This window comes from Anser anser (genome assembly GCF_964211835.1).
Source record: "Anser anser genome assembly, chromosome: 5".
Classification (NCBI taxonomy): Eukaryota; Metazoa; Chordata; class Aves; order Anseriformes; family Anatidae; genus Anser; species Anser anser.
The window spans coordinates 16,020,070-16,036,950 of NC_139725.1; the positions used below are offsets into that span (position 1 = coordinate 16,020,070).

The 16,881-nt window shown below is 33.9% G+C and overlaps 1 protein-coding gene across 1 annotated transcript in view; it reads right to left on the reverse strand.

The window, feature by feature from the left end:
- Positions 1-10,511: 10,511 nt before the first annotated feature.
- Positions 10,512-16,881, reverse strand: part of LOC310900530 (uncharacterized protein) — a gene marked incomplete at its 5' end in the record, with an annotated part of 545,595 nt that continues 539,225 nt past the window's right edge. Inside the window, one exon of the mRNA XM_083838654.1 lies at positions 10,512-14,465. The remainder of the gene's footprint in view (positions 14,466-16,881) is intronic.

The window sequence follows — 16,881 nt, forward strand, 5'->3', positions numbered from 1 at the left end:
TTTTGCATGAGGATTCTTAGAGTCAATCAACATAAGAAAACTGTGAACTGAGAGCTTTGAAAGAAGACAGAAAATGAGACTATTTTATGATATGACCACAACTGCACTTTTAGCAAATTATATTTCAACAAAAATATATGGGGAAAGAAAGAGGTTTCTTGTTGTGTATATATTCCATCCATAATTGTGCTATATTAGTTTTATTTTATTACATTAAGAATAGAAAGAAAGAGAAATTAAAACAAAAAAAAAAGACATTACATTATCCTCTGTGCTAATATTCATTCTTGTAGTACTGTCAGTAAGCTGATTATTGCACTCTAGGATTTTTCCAGCTAATGTTTAGCAGTCATAAGAGACTGCATATAACCTTTGGCATATCAGAGCTTCTTGCCACCCTTCTTGCCCTGGCTGCTTAGCAATCTCTGTGCTGCGAATGGATTGTGAGTGAACAGTTGGGTTGATGTGGTGGGTAAACAATCCTAGCATTTACTGTGTGAATGAATAATATGGGACAAAATCATACTTTGTGTAATTCCATTAGAATGGATATGCTTACACCAGGGATAAAAGTAGTTTGCTGGTGGATAAGTGTACACAACTGCAGCAAATTACCATGGTACCTTCCTTCCCTGAAGATGTGAAATAGAAATTCCAAGGGTAGCCAAGAAAAGATGTTTGATCTATAAAGAATTAGCTAGATATTCAGTACTTGAAAATGTCTGGCTCTCACTTTAGGACTGTTTTGGTCAGATGTAGGTATTCACATATGTCTTTGGCCTTTTTTTTCTTGCTTCATAAATGCATCACCAATTTCATTCTCCAAACAGCGCAGGAGCAAGATAATGGGTTCACCATCACAGAGACTGTCACCATCATAAAACTCTGTGCTCGATCTTAACCAGGTTTGCTTGTTATCAGATGATTTTGACATTAGACTTACAGAAGCTAGTTAAAGTATAAAATGTAAAGTAGAATCTTAAAAAGCAAGCAAACTTCCCAGAAATTTAAATCTCATGAACTCAGTTAATAATTCTACATATTGATGTGTCTTTTGACACAGTTCTCTGTCAGATAGAGATAAGAAACACTGGGAGTGACAGTGATTTTATCTAAAACGAAACCTTGAAACAAGTTTTCCTTCACTCACTGTTCCATATTCTCAAACACCAGAGCTGTGTGTAGTGTCCAGGAAGTCTGTCCTGCAGTCAGGCACAAGGGCAGGGGTGTTCAATCTGTCTGCCCGCAGGCACCATGATACTTGTGTCCACATGCAGTGTCTAGGATCTGTTGCAGTGACAAAGAGGGCAAGGAGGACACCAGCTGTACACATTCTGGGTACTCAGATTGGTGATATGTGCGAGTTTGGGATGTGTCTTTTTCTACCGTTTTGGATCTAACAGTGATCTGTATGTCCACCCTGTTTCAACATCATCAGACAGCAGCAGCCTAAACTATTCTTTGTCTCCAGAAGTGTGTGTCTGGTAGAACTTCAGGCAGATGTGCTGGAGTGCTGATTGTGCACTGTGGCCTCCTATTACCTAGCAGCTGCAGTCTGACCACTGGTTGCTTTTATATTTAGCTTGATCCAAAATGTGTTTGAAACGTAGAGGAATCCCATATAATTAAAGACTGAATCAGACCAAATTTTACTTGTGAAAAGCTATCACTCATTACCTAACTGTGGAAAATTAGACAAAAATTTACACTCATTACCTAACTTAGAAAAATTAGGCAGTGGAGGATAGAGAGGAGAGAGACTGATTTCCATAGGATTATAACACCAAAAGTTAGAAATAAATTGTTTTGTTTCTGTAGCAAAAAAGTTGAATTAAACTTATATGCAAGAAACGAAGTGTACAAAAGCTCAAAGATTATTTTTCAGAACCCTTTTTTTTTTTTCTTTTTGTGAGAGAAAAAGGAAGAGGCTTAGCTTGATGTTCAAAATATGGAAAGACCAGATTTTTCGCTGGTGTACCTGGACTTAGCGGTGTTTCTGTAAGAGCTCTGTGTATCCATTAATAGGAACTATGTTTCAGACACATAAAATGTGTTAACGTTTTTTTTATTTGCCTTCAATTTATCAGAGTAGATGTAGTATATAGTCTACACCAGCCAAACTTAATAGCGATAAAGTTTGAAGAGATACAAATGCTACATAGCAGTAAAGAGCCATAAACTCCCTTTATATTAAAGGCTGGGAAGGAGAAAAGAACTACTAGTGTACCACTACTGCCCGAAAAATAGATTATTGTCTGCTGACGGGAAATGAAAAAAGGCCATGGTCTCAACTAATTCAAAGTTCCTTTTCTCTCTGTCTAATCTGCCAGTTTAAAGTTTTATACTACTCTCAGACCTCTGGATCTGGGTTAGGAAGTTTCCAGTATGATACAACTTCAGTTCATATGATCGTTAAATTAATGTCTAACTTATGCTCATTAGAGTTGGATGAAAATTCTTATTGAAACAATTTTGGCCTGCAATATTTTTTTCTGGGAAAAAATGTGAAAATATATAACATTGAGATATATATGAATGTAATGCATAAAAAAAATCCTGAAATAGAATGATTTCTGAGAAAATAAACTTTGTTTTCTGTTTTGTTCCCCCCTGGTTTTGCATGCTTCATTTGCCATAAGCAGATGTGTTAGCATATCTTATTTAGTAAAACTATTGAAATATTGAATTTATTTGAAGGATTTCCACATAACATTTTTTCTTGAACAAGACTCAGTGTAAAACATAAACCTCCCAACCAATGTGAAATGAAAGGCCAATGGCACAGCATTCCCCTGCTCTACTGTACATTGGGGATAAGGAAAAATGTTAAGGGAAATATTCTCATCAGCTTTTGTCCCCTTTCTCTATTTTCTGGCTTATTTTCCCACTGTTTTATTATCTTTAATAAATGACAAATTTACTGAGTGCAAACCATCTGTTTCTAGATTGAAACAAGGCTAATATCATAAATGATTCGTGATCACCTGTGTCACTGTTGCTTTTCTATTCCACCATTTGAGATGGCAATATAAAGCTATAGTAGAATAGAAAGCAAACTAACAAAGCGCTTTTTATTTTTTAATATATATATTTTTAAAACTACTCAGATGAATGTACTATTCACTGTTGTTCAGAGGGTACGAGGATCCTGAAAAGCAGCTTTCACACCAGGTAGGGTAGCATGTGGCTTGTAATTAATAGATCTTATATGGCTGTAAAGTGGTTCTTTACTAGTAAACGCTACACTGTTTACTAAAGGAAATTCTTTTAAAATATAATATTTCAGATGTAGATGCCTTTCAAAACTTTTATTGAGAGCCATCCAACATGGGTGTGTCTTTTAGCCCATTCTCATTTTTTTTTCTCTTACATTTATTGCAGTTTCATAGAAATTAAAAAAGAGATGTGAGAATGTGAATTTTTATTGGCAAGCCTTAATATCCTGTTAGCAAGCTCTCCAGAAAGAGTTAAGAAATTTTGATAGGATGTACATTTTTTTCCCTCCATCTTCTTGCTTACTAAAAATAAACTGTACAAAGATGCACAGTTCCATAGAAAATCACTCGGCAATAAAAAGTGCCCATTATAGAGTGTCAATGGATGTGATAACATGCATAATTTACCTCGGGGGAGTATGTAATTAGAAAATTAACCTTTTACATTTCTCTCCTTAATCAGCTGCAACAAATGACTGGAGAATAACACATTAGCAGCTGCATTTACTGTATTTACATGCTATTAAAGAGAAACTGACTATGCCTGAAGTAAGGAAAATGGAGAAGTGAGCCTGTATCTGTGAAGTACAGTGGTTGACATGGCTTGGTGGTAATTTTTTTTTTTCCTTCTTTCATTCTGGCAAGGGTCCATTACCAAGTCCAGATATCCCAAGGACATGTTAGAGCATTACAACTTTTGCTTTTCTCAAGAACAAATGTCTTTGTTTCATACCGTATCTTACTACCATGGTGAAGAGTTAAAGAAAAGGGGCTATTTAGTACCACTTGCAGTGATACTTTTTTCTTTTAAATGAAATGAGTATTTTTCTATTAAGAAATTGATAGACACCAATTTCATTATGAAAGAGCTGTCTACAAGTAATAATGAATTTTAATCACTCTGAACTTTATCTGAAATTATTTGCATAGAAAATTAAAGACTCCATATCTGATTACCAATATCCAGAGTACTTTTATCGTGTCTTGTCAGCCATGCAAAGCCTTATGCCATTGGTGGTCTCAGAGGAATTTAGAATGATGACAGAAGGTGTAAATGCCGGTAGTGCAAGCCTCTCTTAGAGGGTGAGTTACCATCTATTAGAAACGACAAGAGGTATGAGAGAGATGAGAACGTCTCCCTTTTTCCAAGTAATGAACAAAGGTGTTTTCTGTCATTCTGTGGAACATTACTGCCCTTCATCAAGAAATGTACATATTAATTTTCACAGGAAATTTGAGTCTGAACAGTAAGTGGGAAAAAGTCAAAACGAAAAGCAGCAGTCAGGCTTCAGCAGAATAATGAATTCTGGAAGATGCAGGAATCACAGTGTTACCATAGCTGAGGGACCCATGTCCCTCGTGGTAAGAAAAAATTAATAAACAGGAAAAATGCTTCTCCTGTAACTCTTCAGAATAACTAATGTCTCACAAGTGATTTTTTTTTTTCTTTAGCAGAAAAAGTTAGAATACAGTAACAAGCAAAAATCAAAGGCTGTGCTTCTCTGCTTAGGTCATGTAATCATGGACAAATCATTTGTCCTCTCTGTGCTTCAATTTCTCTGCCTATAAAGGTAGCATAATTATAGTCTCTCACCTCACAGGGGTGTTGATTGACCGAACACTTTAACATTCATAAAATGTGCAGTTATAATGGGGTCTGCATCATAGGCATATTAGAAACCTTACATAAATTGAAGTTCTATAGGCACTTGGTAGTTAAGGCCTAAATGGCTGCTGCCAAGGTAAGAAATGTCATATACAGCATCAAAATATCATATTCATTATACTCAGATTAGAGCCAATCAACTACTACTGACAAATTTCCTTCAGAAACAAGATGGATGTGCTGACAGTTCTCCAAGATTACTCTATCTACCTGTCCCTTGTTCAATCTTTTACTATATATTTCTCCGATAAAGTCTTTTTCAGCAATTGTCCTAATCACAATGGGGAAAAGATATGTAGTCATAAATTCTATGATTCTGTACTGATGTATTTCCTTTTTCTGTATTAAATTAAAATTAATCATGACTAGAGAATGGATATGGCAAAGAACAATTCACAATAAAGTGTCAAATATTGGACTCAGGTATGTAAATACAATTAAACCTTTGACATGTGAGAATAAAGGTGGGTGTGAATAATGCTACGTAAAATAATTATACAAATTTAATACCTAATACTATTATACTAATTTAATACATAACATGTTATGAGAAATACTGAAATGGTAGGATAATTTAGAAAGAACCTGAAATTTTAGGAAGTATGCCATTTAAACAGGATTTTTTTCAGAGTAATTGTACATTAGTTTTCAAGATAAATAAGAATACTAACTCTACTGTTAGTTCAAAATGTATAACATACTAATATAGGTTATATTTCAGCAATAGGCTTTATAGGGGATACCTTACTCCTTATCTCCAATCTGCAATAATGTTGGTACACTTCACATAAGTACCACGTAAATGTACATGTAAAAATACTGCACGTACACACAAGTACATGCAGAATCAGCAGGAGTAGAAGGCATATATTTTATGATATTATAAACATGCTTGCATTTTTTATCATCTCCCTGAAAACAAAACTTAAAAACAATAATCTTCCTGTGAAAACATGGGACATATTCTACCAGATTACAGCAATTTAACATTGATCAGGATGCTGATTTCAGCTACTTCACCTCATACACTAAATATAGTGTGATATGCCTAAAATAAATGTATTCAGTTTGGTTGCAGAATATTTTTCCTCTGCATGGGATATTTAAAGTAAATTGTTAGCATCATACTCAATAGTATTCAACCTTTTTTTATTTTTTTATTTTTTCTGAGGAGGTTAGAAATAGTTGAAAAATAGTGCTTAAAAAGTGATATTCTGAAATGTATTTTATAATCTTCAAAGATTTTGTTGACTTCTGACATTTTTCATCAATAGACTATAGATGAGTCATCCTATTTAAAATGCTCTGGATGAAGATAGAGCTTGTAGAATTTGATTTAATGTACTGATATATATTTTTAAACTTAAACAAATGCTTAAATTTAACTGTAATTATTAAAGCACTTAAGCAGATGTTGACCTGTTTTTGTTTTACAATTGCATAACAGGGAATATTAGCTTCATCATATCATTTCTGAAATTGCTATGAGTCCAATCTATTTCCCACATAACTTAAAGGTCAGGCCTGCTATGAAGTTCTGTGTGCAAGGTTATAAGAAAAATATAATAGTATGTCTTATTCTTCAGTATTTAAACAACAGAAATTCCCCCATTGAGACTTGTATTGCAAATTTGATTTTATATAATTAATCAAATTAGAGTAACGATCTGCTTCATTGAGACATTGTTCTGAATAGTCATCATAGTTGATAACTTATTTAGTAGCTTGTTAAAAAAAAAAGAGCTGAGTGATATTACTACTGTTCAATTAATTAAAGTATGGAAAAAATAGTTCATGTACAAGGAAACTGTTCTTAATCAGCTAATATTGTGTACATCAAGACATCAAGTCTCCCATCATTATATCAAAGTGCTAAGTTCTTTTACTAGCGGTAAAATAAAAAACCTTGTTGTTAATAGATGAATGTTAAACATTTTAGAAGTTCAGATAAGCCCTTCAGCTTGTGATATCTTCATTTAGTTTATTCTGAGTTATCTTTACCGAGAAAGGGGAGAAATTGATGAAAACAAGGCATATCATAGGACATTCATTTCAGTCCTCTCCAGAACAAAGGACAGAGATCTCAATGTAAATAAAATGACAATAGTATTACCTAGAGTTGCTAAGGTTCATAAAATTTTAAAGTTTTAATGTAGCTGATCTTATTCTAGTCACGATTAACCATTTTATCAGACCTAGAAATATATATTTCTTAATTTAATTGTGCAGCAGGTACAAAAACATTAAAGGTCCATGAAAGCTTAGTGTAAAGAACATGCTCACAGAAAAAGATATAAATGCAATCTAGTGAATAGTGTATTTGAAACTGCAAGGTCATTGTGATGGACTTTTTTTTCCCCTTAGCTCATTCCATGATGTTCATGCAAAAGAAACACTTTCTTTTTTTAAACCACTTATGAATCAGAAGACAGATATTCAAGTTGACTAGTCTTCTACAGACTAAGATGATAGAATTTAGGCCATGGGTTTAGTTATATTAATGTTTAATATTCCTAATACTATGTCAATACCTATTACAGAACCACCACATAAGGCAGGTTTGACCCATAAACTGAACGTATTTCTATCAAATTAGCCAAGTCATGTTAGTGTTTATTTTGCCTAGGAGGAGGCAGGTGATGATACTGAGTCACTATAAAGTTAGAGTAGCGCAAGCATAGGGTGGTATAAATCCTGTTAGAATAAAAGTAACTCGTCAAGAGATTTATCTTTGCTTTTATTTATTTATTTTTATTTTATTTTTAAACAGTATTTGCATTTCAAGTTCAGCAGCCATTTGCAACAGCTCTGTGACTTCTGCTAGTCTCCAGTATTTCCTCTATGCATCTTCAAGTGCTCGTTCTTTGAGGGATACTGGTGAGCGTCCTGTGAAATGTAGGCAGTGAATGAGCAACACTGTCCCAATACTGTTAATAATGATATTTTGTCAGTGATAAGAACTTGCAAAAAATATTTAAAATTTGTAACACAGGCAGAAAATAATGAGTTTTGGTTAATGGTTACTTCTACGGGCGTATATTAAATCCCAGTACTTTTGAATAGGGCCAGTGTATGAAATTTAAAGGCTGTATATAGCAAGGTAATTTGCAGATGACTGAAAGGTAAGATTAAGTACAAGGTAGTGGTAAATAAGCCAATAAGAGTTTCGATCTATTCAGTATTATCATAATTCTGAAACAAAAGGGGGATTAATCATCAAGAAAAGATGAAAGTATTAGCATTTTAGCATTTTATTTGTTTGCATATTTCATTCTCTACAGTATTGCTTTAGAACACTGAATTCAAACTTTTTGGCAAAATTTTCTTTTTCTACAGAGCCATCAATACATATTTTTTTTTAATTCTAAATGTTTCTAATCAACTTTGAAGGATCAGAGAGGATCAGAGGAAAGTAGGTCTGTCTAAGGAAATCTAGACCATTTTTGTCAGAAATCTGGCTTTGGAAGAGGTAATGCTTCAGTGCCTCATAAACCAGAGTGCTTTTGGGCACTTTGTGTAAGATCCATCTCAGTAAACATCAGACAACTAAAAGTTGTCATCCAAACTAGTCATCTAGTCTTTCTTTATAGTCAATGGAGAGAAATAAACACCTTCAGGGAGCGATTCATCTCATTGAAGATAAGCATCTAAGACAGCTTAGACAAATTGTCTGCCTACAATGTCTAGTTCTCTCAATAATGAGAGTTTATACATATGACTAGCTTAGATCGAGACAATCTTTCAGACATTTGAAATTAGACACGATGAATCCCATGTTTTGTGCCTGTTTGGAATCAAAGAATAAAGAATAAGAGAAAAATAACAGCAATCTATATGAGTAAATTGTGCTAAGAATAAATTAATAAACTATTTAACCAGTATTTTTAAACTTTCTTTCACATTCATATTCTTAAGTACTTGACAGCCGAACAGAAATAGTATCCAGAAATACATTATTTAGGTGTTCTTAAACAACATTTTCTGAAAGATCTCATGATGTCTCAAGTTGTATTCAAGGTCACTTTTCTTTACAGAAATGAGAAAGGTGTCCTTGCACTTTTGAAGGAGTTAAGTATAGAGCATACTGTATGTTTTGACAAACAACAGCTGGGGGAAAGGACCTCAGGGTTATTAAAATACAAATCACAAAATCAAAAAAAAAAATCTCAGAAAATCATATCTCCTCATGAATCCATATGCTTTTAATATATCAGAAAACAATCACCATGGTATAAGCTTTGCAGACATAATAAAGACAGAATAAGTCTGCATTAGGGAAGCAATCCATTACAATTCAGATTAACGTGTCAGGAGGGTTGATTTAATTAGAAAAGAAGTTTGGACTTGCTAAAGCTTAAGCAGTTAAATAGTGGAAACTGATTTGTAGGACATCATCAATGGTAAACCCAGAGATATTTCATATTAAGTTTTTATTTAATTTTGCAGTGGTCTTTCACTATACAGATGATACGGTGAAAGTGATTAGCTGTTTTACTCGGTTAACATTCTTCCAGCCATATTATGTGATATGAAGGTCAAGTAATTAACTAACATTATTTAGAGGTACGCAAGAATCTGTTCGCTTCAGCTCCTCTTCTAAAACTTCCCCCGTAATATGCAGTGCCAGAGTAATGCTAACTAATTACTAGCAGACAAAGTATCACTGCTGTAGGAAACACCAAAAAAAACATCACAAATCTACCAGACCTGTGCCTTGGATGCTCCTGTTAGGAGAATCTGCAAGGTTCAGTAAAGAGAAAGAAAATGCAAAGACTCCATCACCACTTACCACCACTATGCAATACAAGTAGGTAGGGTCTCTGTTCTACGGTGTCCTCATATGTGATGTGTGACATCACAAACTGACAACAAAAACTACTCTACAACCTGGCATTCATACTAAAAAAGCGGATAATAATAGGAAAACAAAAGTTTTTGTGTGTGTGGATCTGTGTTATTTGTGGTATCTGCATGTTTCACAAAACACATTTTCAGTCCAATATACTGGCTATATCTCTGGGTGAATTAATTACAAAACTCATTTATTTACATTCTTCTGTAGGTTCAAACCAAGCAGTTGCTTTCATCTGCTGTAACAAATTGTGTAACAAATGATGTCAGGGAAGACTGGATTATAAAAAAGGTTAAAATTATCTCTTTAAGACTGATTTATTCTGCCAAAGAATATAATGGAACAGCTCTACATGATTCATTCAGCCTAGTATCTTGTTTCTGAAAATAGTCAGTTGTGAATGCTTAGGGAAAAAAGTACCAGAACAGAGAAATTTATGATGCAAGTCTTTCCTGTGTATTCTCTCAGCTTCCAGCTATTTGGAATTCAATATCTTCTTACATGAAAACTTTGTCTTCAGCTTTGCCTTTAATAGCTCTTGATAGACTTCTTTCATAGGTTAGTCTATTTTATTTTAAACTGCAAAAAAGCAGTACTTATAAAACAAAGGTCATTTTTCATTTACTTTTTGATGCTGCATTTTATTGATATACTTAATAGCTTGGGCATTACTTCAGTATCCATTATCTGTATTCAGTGAGTATAAACACTGCAAAATGTTTTATAAGTCCAGTAATAACTACAACCTGTTAGACCTTATAGATCACTTCATTAAAATTAACACAAAGACCAGCTATCTGGCCTTGCAAAATATACGGTCATTATGATACCAGAATAAGTACTAAAATAAAACAGAATACTGATATGGATTTCAGATGTGACAAAGCATTCACAGATGAAGTTTGAGTTGTGTTTCAACTTTTAAGATACAGCTATACAAAATGTCTCACTAACGCAAGGTGGGTGCCTCTGTTACTATTTGCGTGCCTTGCTGGAAGAGGATTCCTTGATCATATAAGAATGTTTTGTGATCCTAATGTTGAAAGTCTCTATGTAAGTGTTACAAAATAAGGACCCATCTATTCCATTCATGTTAAAAAGACCATAAGTACTAGAGAAAAGTCTGGAGAATTGGCTGTGTGACTTGGCCTCTTCAGTGCCTGGCCCTCAAGTCTCCCCCAGCTGTGGAGAGCTGGCTTCTGGCAGTAGTTTGTATGCCTTGCTGACAGTCTGCACAACAGCTGCAGGGAATATGATGGTAAAGCAAAGAATAATGGTCTAATAATTAGGTCATTAGATCATCCTGACAAATGGGTAGCATATTAATTGATGGTTACAATTAATATCTTTGTTTTGGCTTCTGGTGAAGCTAAAAATAACTGATTACCACCAATACAGAAGACTGGCATTTTGATTTAGATATGCACTATTTTGGAAGTGAGTCTAAAAAGTACATAAAAATCCATAATTTTGTGTGCATTTTAACAGACAGTAGTATTTTTTTTCAGGGAATCAGTGGAAGCGTCATTGGTCAAAAACTCAGGCTCAACTGGAAAAGATTTTGGAACATAACATTTATCTAAAATGGCTTTCTATCATCTCTAACATTCTAGTATTGCGATTTGCTGCTCTACTAAAAGAAAGTAGAGATTAAGATTTCAATTCTGCTGTGTCAGTGCAGAGGGGCTCCATGTGCAAAATGACATCTACATACAGCTAACTGCAGAACTGCGTGCTATTCTACAGAAGTTAAAGAAAACTGAAATGCCAAAAAGATTAGAGTAATGACACAGTTCCTTTCAGAAAGATCATCAGCAAAAATAATAGTACCTACTACTGATAAAATGTAGTATGTAGTCCAATCCAACCAAACTGAAGCCAAAATTTTTTCCAAATAGCATTTTTGGAAAATGCTAGAGTTGACAATGTATCCCTCATTTTTTGATTATTTCTTTCCACTTCTTTAATTATATATTATTAACTGTTCTAGAAATCAATGTTTTCCTTACATGACTTGTGTTCTAATTCTGTGAAATACCCCAAAATGCCAATAAGAACTAGAATCTCCTAGCAAATCTCAGAAAACATGCTCCAAGGATAGACAGTGATTTTGTTTGCCTTATTGCCCAAGACAAAACAGCTAGTTCCTAGCTTCACAGTAGAAAATACAACAGGTAAAGTGTACTAAAGTCCCTGTTAATCTGGTGGAATGAAACTATCTGGTATATATAATCTAATATACTGGCAACAACCTCTGTGTCTCATGTGCTAGATAGAGACTTTGGGTAAGCTCCAAGGAATAAAAACATACAACCGAGAATGGGACTTGTAAGGGTCTCAGTGTGGCTCTTGTAGACATGATGTGGTACTAAATTTTCCTCACAAAGTAGCCTAGAATCAAGGACTAAGCCCAGGCAGACTCAACCTCTTCCATCTTCTGTTGCTAGAAGAGTAATCTTAAAAAAAAAAAAAAAAAACCACAAACATGCAGTAACATTGAGATCTGTCAGTTTTGATGCTTATGTGGATGTTCCAGTCTTCCAGACTGATCTGTTACAAAAGGTATAGACCATTCCCAGTTTCAGCCCAATGAGCTCTAAGCTGGACGCAAAATTACAGAAATATCAATAACCAGTTCACTATCTGAGAATGGCAGAATATTTACTAAGCATGTTGTTAACACTTTTTATGTTTGTATTGCTTATATTATCCTTATTTCAAGCTAATATCTCATAGTTATGATGATGAACTCATTTGATACTGAGATTTAAAAAAATAATTAACAGTACAAGAAAAAAACTTAGAAAGTAATCTCTTAGCATGTTTACAATTTACAACTGTTAGCTGAAAGAAATTTGAAATGCCTTTTCAAAGCAGGATGCTGGGATTTTTAAACGTGACCATCAAAGAATGCTGACAACAGAAGGTAGGCTATCACAATAACAGCTCTGTATTTATAGAACAAATCTTGACCTTGGCCCTCTATTCACGTGCACGAGAAGTCTGGTGGCTTCACAGCAGAAGTAGTGTAAAGAAATTTGTGCAGAAATGGGTATCAGAATAACAGAAACACTCATTTGAAACGATTTTATCAAAATTTGTGCTTTACAGACTTTATATTCCCTTTACAGGTTTATATCCCCCATACTGCTGGGGAAGTGCTGCACTTAAAGGTGTCTCTGTAGCCCAATGAGTCTGTGATTGTTGTGCAGACCTAATTATTCACTAGCAGTACTCAAGTATGCATGCAGGTGGATTTACAACTCATTCTTCTCTTCAGCAAGCCATAGTAAGGGATTTTCTTGACCTCAAGGTAGGTACTTAAAGTTAACGCTGAAGTGTCCTTTCTCAGCATCCTGTATCATTTTAAAATAGTTGCTTTTGTAGGATTTACAGTATTATATGTTTTAGGCATTGTATACATTGACAAATTTATATTTCAATTTTATATTAATAAAATTTAATATTAGTATTAATTCAAATTTGATTTTATATCAATGAATAAATACTTATTTAAGCACATAGTGATTATGCCCTCCATGCTTTATTACTGCTGGTGGTCAGCCAGTACAGATGGATCAATGGTTCAAAGAGGACAATGACTGAGGCAAGATAACTTCTCATCAGCTAGAAGTCTGTACAAAGAAAAAAATAATTTATCCTCACTTTTACAAAAGCAAGTTAAGAGGCCAGTTGCAGACCTTCTTGATTTGAGATGCTGCTACTGTCTTGCAACCATCTTTTATTTAGTGCTTTTCTGTCAATTCCCTTCCACCTTTGAGAACTGCTGAATTGCCATGAAACAGTTAGTCAAATATGCTGATATTAAATGAATGTGCCTTCAATGGAATATAAACATTTAGCTCACTGATTGGAAGTAGTTTTCTTTATTTGGGCTTTGATTGTTCTCCCATGTTCATAAGCCCTACAGTCAGACATGCAAATGAACCAAATGACAGGCAAGGAGAGATGTGAATGTAGATGTACATGATAATAAATAGCCTCTTACAGGCTCTCAGCTAAGATCTTAGGTCATTTCTCAAGCTCTTTTGTATAACTACAAATCTTTTATAATTTGAGTTCACATATTCAGAATGTTCAAACACAGAATTTGTACTTCACTGAAAGAAGCAGAAAGTGAACAGCTTTCCAAGCCACAATAGGAGAGTTCTGCCTCTTTAAAAAACTGCATTGAACAATTGAGCTTAGTCACAATATTTTTTTGCAGCATGTTTAAAAATCCTTCTTCCCTTCCTTTCTTCCCTTGTGTCTGCCTGTCCTCCTTTTAGTAAGTAGTGCCTTGGCAGAACAATTCTATGATTGACATATGCATGAACTCAAGTTGACTGAGTCAACATTGATTTCAATTACATGAAGATATATTTTTACAAAAATAACATAACACCAGGTGTTTAGTGCCATAAAAAACTCTTTTTATAATACCTGCAAACAAGAGATGATATTATTATACTATGTAACAAATTTTAAGGCTGATTACTCATTTCATAACCCCTACTATAGCTAGCTCCATTATTTTATTTATTTTAAACGTTTGAGATAGATATTTTACAGAGGGAGGAAAGGCATTTTCTGAGCCATTTATATTGAGTAACAGTGCTGGTAATTCTCTTCATCATATTTGCTCCAGTGGTTGCAGTGGTAATTCCAGAAAGGTTGTTCTGAATTAGCCTTGTACATCCACTGCTTTCTCTGATTTTTCCAAATTTTTCATCTAAAAATAAATGGAAGTGCTCAATTTAATTAGAAGTTTGTAATTTATTCCATACCTAATATAATGTGAAAGCAGAACACATGGCCATATGTTTGACCCTAGGTTAAGGGAATAAAATAGGTAATCATCTAAATATAACATTTTTATATTATTTTTGTGACTATCCTCTGCAACACTGTACAATGACTACAAAGATTTTGTAGAACAAAAGCAGAATAATCTTTTATATGTCCTTTACACCAGTATAAATTACAGTAGATGCATACAACAGTAACATTGCACATTTGATTCTTGAAGTTAACATTTGTCTCAAACTTTGAAAACCTTAACTGAGGGAGTTTTGAGTTCTGTTTTATATTATTCCATTTTACATTCAGTGAAGCTAAATCTATATAGAAGTACACACTTTAAAGTATTTTCTCCCCACCCCACCCAGTAGAGAAAGGAAAAAAAAAAAAAAATCAGACAGTCATCCTCCTCCCCCCATCAAAATATAAGCCACTTCTTCAAACAAGTATTTGGAAAACTAGATAAGTCTTTCCCTGTGCTGTAAGGGTCAAGAAACAGCTTCTGCCAGAACATATGGGAAAAATTAATCCCAGCATTTCTGGGTATGGAGGTCTCACTGTACTTGCATTTCCTCTGTATTTTATTTCCATTATTTGTGTTGTTTTATGATCTGGAGAAAGGTCATACTTAATAAAAACCATGTTCAATCATGCTTTTCATTATTGTTTGATTTATATTTCCTCATTATATTTCCAAAATTTTTTATTCAGATGGGCTACTTCCTCTTTACAAAAGACCAGAGGAATAACAAAGCCTGTCACAAGTGTTCTTCATTCTGTGATCTGTAGCTTTTATTGTTTTTAAAAAAGCCATAAGAAGGTTGCTGTTTTAAGAAAATGATTTCAGAACATTCCTAAAATTGTACAGAAGTTTGGTCTTAAGAAATTTTCATATTAATTTAAGGGACTGAAAATTCAGTTCATAGAACTGTATACATCAGTGTCATTATCCCCACTACCTCTTGCTTTTTCAAGAAGTTTTACTTTTAGCTTAGACTAAGACTTTCACAGACTGTTAATAAGACTAATGATAATGATAATTTCTTAGACTGAGTCTGTTGATTGATTTACATGAACTACAAGTCATTAAAACATGGAAAGTACAAAAAAGTGTAGGGAAAAGGAGCTGTGAGCCCTAAAATTCAAGATCTTAAAAACTACAAGCTCAAATAAATGCTACTGAAATTCTTTATGAGAAGAGCAATGAAGTGGTTTTGATAGTACAAACACTTTTTAACAGCTTATTTAATAGTCCTCCTTGTGGGTTTCCACTTGCAAGTGGAAAGTTTAGTTTAGAACCATCCTTCTTATAGAATATTAGGGGTGCTATGGGTTAGTTGAATCAATTTGTTGCCTGTTGCACCTTTTCCACTTGTTTTGGGACATTGAATACAAATTTATACCTACAGAAATCTGTAGATCACTGTGCTTTTGGTACACAGAACCAGTCTCCAGAGACATCAACTGACTTTCATGGATCCTCTGGTTTTAACCACAGAGATTGTGGGCTGAAGGGAATGTGCAATGTTGCACGTTGTCAAACGTTATTTCTCATGAAATATGTTTGTGTGAGAAGAATCTATTCAACAAACAGCTTTCTGTTTAGACTTCATCCACTTTAAGAGTATTTGAAGCTACAAGGAAAAAATTACAAGAGCAATGGATTTAGCTTATTTAATATAATACCTGTCTAAACTACCTAACAAACATTCCACATTGAATTTTACAGGGTTTTATGCACACTATTTATCTGAAAAATGCATTGTTGTAACTTAGTGAGGAAGGCCTAGTATTCATGATCTGGAGAATTCTTCTTCTTATTATTATTTTTAAAGAAGTCCAAGATACTTGTTTGAGAAACTTGGACTAAGTGAATTTTTCTTCCCCCAAGTCTTTCTTTGAAGATTTGGGATCTTTTTTATTAAATAATCTGCCTGCATCCAATACACAAGATACAAAATAATATTGTTTAATATCCTGTGTAACTTATTGATTTCCTGTGTAGCACCAACTTAAATCCTGTAGTGCTTTTATATTCTGTAGTTGTACTGATCACCTTATAAGTTGTATACAGCAAATATTTGTCAGTTTTTTTTTCCTGTCAATTTTTTTTACTTATTTCTGAGTTGCTGTTGTATCTACTAGCATGAAAACAGCAAGTGTTTAAGAATAAATATTACGAAGGAAATGTTTTTAGTAATTCAAATAGATTCTCTTCTGAGATATTTTAGCTTAGATGCACATTGGTAGTTTAACGATCTTTTTGCCATTGATTAAAAGTGTTGAAGAGTTACAAGAATGTACCATAACCTGAACAGATAGACTGCTGTTTGCACACCTGTCTCAAA